Source organism: Abramis brama (assembly GCF_963993115.1).
Source record: "Abramis brama genome assembly, chromosome: 23".
In the NCBI taxonomy this organism is placed as follows: domain Eukaryota; kingdom Metazoa; phylum Chordata; class Actinopteri; order Cypriniformes; family Leuciscidae; genus Abramis; species Abramis brama.
In genome coordinates, this window is record NC_139985.1 from 23,526,049 (window position 1) to 23,529,141 (window position 3,093).

At 35.0% G+C, this 3,093-nt stretch overlaps 1 long non-coding RNA gene across 2 annotated transcripts; it reads right to left on the reverse strand.

Moving 5' to 3' along the window:
• Positions 1–688: 688 nt before the first annotated feature.
• On the reverse strand, positions 689–2,827 carry LOC311074737. Of its 2 annotated transcripts, XR_014604351.1 has the most exons (8): positions 2,552–2,827; positions 2,146–2,248; positions 1,936–2,042; positions 1,742–1,833; positions 1,537–1,628; positions 1,336–1,431; positions 1,126–1,234; positions 689–823 (listed from the first exon to the last, which is right to left on the reverse strand). It is a non-coding gene; the product is annotated as an uncharacterized lncRNA (long non-coding RNA). The 2 variants fall into 2 exon arrangements; XR_014604352.1 differs by lacking the exon at positions 2,146–2,248 and having other exon boundaries at positions 2,552–2,571.
• Between the last annotated feature and the right edge of the window lie 266 nt (positions 2,828–3,093).

Here is a 3,093-nt window from a genome sequence, read left to right on the forward strand (position 1 = left end):
ACTCATCAGTGGGGCATCTGGTCCCTATAAAAAAAACGAAAAAAACAACAACCTGTGAACATGCTGATATCAAGAGAAACTATACACTGTAAAACCCAACAAGTTAACTCAACTCAAACCGATTAAGGAAACTAATTGCGGCAAACCATTTAAGTTTTAAAATAAATACATATGAGTATTGTGAACTTATATATATTGAGTCATATTCACTCATAATTTAGTGTTCGTTTAGTCATTCATTTTGAGTATATGTAACTTGAATATTTTAAGTTCATTCCATTAAACTTTTAAAGTAATTTAAACCATTTAAACTAACTGGTTTGAGTTCATTTAATAAATCTAATCAAGTCATAACAACTATATAGCTACTCAAATGGTTTTAGGAAACCGATTGCGGTAAATGATTTAAGTTGATTAAACTCAAATTAATAAAGTTTTATAAGACAAAGGAAAAACATTGGTATAAAGCAGGGTTCCTCAAACTCGGTCCTGGAGGGCCACTGTCCTGCACAGTTTAGCTCCAACCCTGATCAAACACACCTAGCTGTGAGTTTCTAGAGATCCTGAAGACATTGATTAGCTTGCTCAGGTGTGTTTGATCAGTGTTGGAGCTAAACTCTGCAGGACAGTGGCCCTCCAGGACCGAGTTTGAGGAACCCTGGTATAAAGAAATGGTCAAAGAAAAGGATGCAGTTATTAATAGTATTTATTGAAAAATAATTTATTTTACAAAAGGTTCTCAGTGATGAATGTTGTGAAAGATGGTCAGTCAGTCTCCTCACTGTCCAAAATACAAAACTGCACATGACTTCTGTCTGGCGAACTGTGAATAAACAAACAAACAAAAAAAACATTAATCTTCCACTGACAAAACTGGTTTACTCACAGCATAAATGCTAGAATAGAGGTTATGCGTGACGTCACCGTCGGCTAAGTGGCAAAAAGACTGAGCGGCAGCATTTGTTTTCACTATAAAAACACACAAATACATCTAAAATGGAAAAGAGCTTTGAGATTGACAGTACAACTAGATTTGACAAGATCCAAAATGACTTACATTGCATTTCAAGGTGCACATTTTACATTCTTATCAGTTCTCAGTTCTTGCTTTCCCTGGGAAATTACCTTTTTCTTTAGTTTTTGCCATGTGAATGACAGTCACTGGAGGATAGTCAGTCAGTCTTCTTACTGAAATAGATCCAAAAATGCGCAGGACACGTTTGTCTATTTTGAACTGTGAAAAAAAAAAAAAAAAAAAATAATTAATACATTTTCCACTGACAAAAATGTAATTTACTCACAGCATAATAAATAGAATAGGTCAGTTTGTAGTACCTTTTTCTTTCATTTTTGCCACGTGAATGACAGTCGATGTGGAGGATAGTCAGTCAGTCTCCTCACTAGACCCTAAATTGCACGGAACACGTTTGTCTATGCAAATACGTGAGAAAACACAAAAATATGAATTACTCTTACACTGACAAAACTGTAGTTTACTCATCATTATAAATGAGGAAATATGTCAGCTTGTATTACCTTTTTTTTTTTTTTCGTATGAATGACGGTCGGTGGTTGATAGTCTCCTCTGTCCTCACCGATATCCAAAATTGCCCAAGGGACACATTTGTCTATGACAAAATGTGAGAAAAAACACAAAATATTAATTAGTTTTCCACTGTCAAAAAATTGGTTTACGTTACTCACAGCATAATAAATAAAGGAATAAGTCAGCTTGTATTACCTATTTCTGCAGTTGTTGCCATGTGAATGACGGGCGGTGGATGGTAGTCTCAATCACTGATAATAATCCAAAATGGCTCGGGACACTTTTGTCTAAGCAAAAATGTGAGAAAACACACAGAAATTAATTAATCTTCCACTGAAAAAACTTAAGTCACAGCATTAGAAATGAAGAAATAGGTCAGCTTGTATTACCTTTTTTATTTAGTTTTTGCCGGGTAAATGTCGGTCGGTGGACGATAACGTTATAGCTGCTAGTCTCCTCACAATATCCAAAATTGCGCGGGACACGTTTGTTTACGCTAAAATGAGAAAACACAAAAAATATTAATTTTCCACTTACGAATCTGTGGTTTACTCACAACATAATAAATAAAAGAGTATGTCAGCTTGTATTAACGTTACCTATTTCTTTAGTTTTTGCCGTGTGAATGACGGTTAGCACTAGTGGAGTCAGTCAGTTTCGTCCTCACTGATAAATATCCAAAATTGCGCGGGACACGCTTGTCTGTAAAAATGTGACAAAACGCACACACATATAAATTACTGTTCCAGTGACAAAACTGTCGTGTACTCACAGTACAACTACTGCCGCTGATTAAAAAAAATCTCTGAGTAAGTTAGTGCTAAATGCAATGTCGCGTTGGCTTGTCGTTTCTGTGACGTGACACAAATGGCATAACTTATTCTTACTACAGTAGTTAGTACGTTACTTTAGCTAGTCGGTCTTCTTAAGATGAAGAGTCACGACAATACAACGTTAAACGTATACAAGTGCTCTAAAGAGGACGAAGCATTTTGCCGTGCTTACCTGTTAAATCTCTCCGTGGCCGCCATTCTGTTCCGACTCCGAGTTACTTCGTGTGTGAGCTGTGGGGATGGGCAGATTGAAATAAATACGCGGGTTTTTCCGGTGCATGAGGGAGAACGCCGTAGAGACCTAAATGTAGGCTTCGAATGAAGCTGAAAACGTTAAATGTATTTATTTAAGTGTTTATTTCATTTCCTTATACAAAAGTAATTTCTTGAAAAATAAAATTTAAAAGCTAAAATAACAAATAGGTTATTCATAACTTATTCGGTTTAAGTTCTGCTTAATACATTGCAGTTTTTGAGTTAATATCACATATTTTATTAAGTTAAACTAACTTTTTTTAAAAAATAAGTTAAATGTACTCATTTAGTTTAGTAACTTTCAGTGTTAGGTTTTACAGTGTAGGGCTGCACGATTTTGGGAATACATTTTAGATTTTTCTGGAATTTTTCTAAAATTGCTTTTTAAAATTCACAGAATACACACACACACACAAATGTTTCCAACAATATATAATGAACACCAGGTTTGTTGTGCCT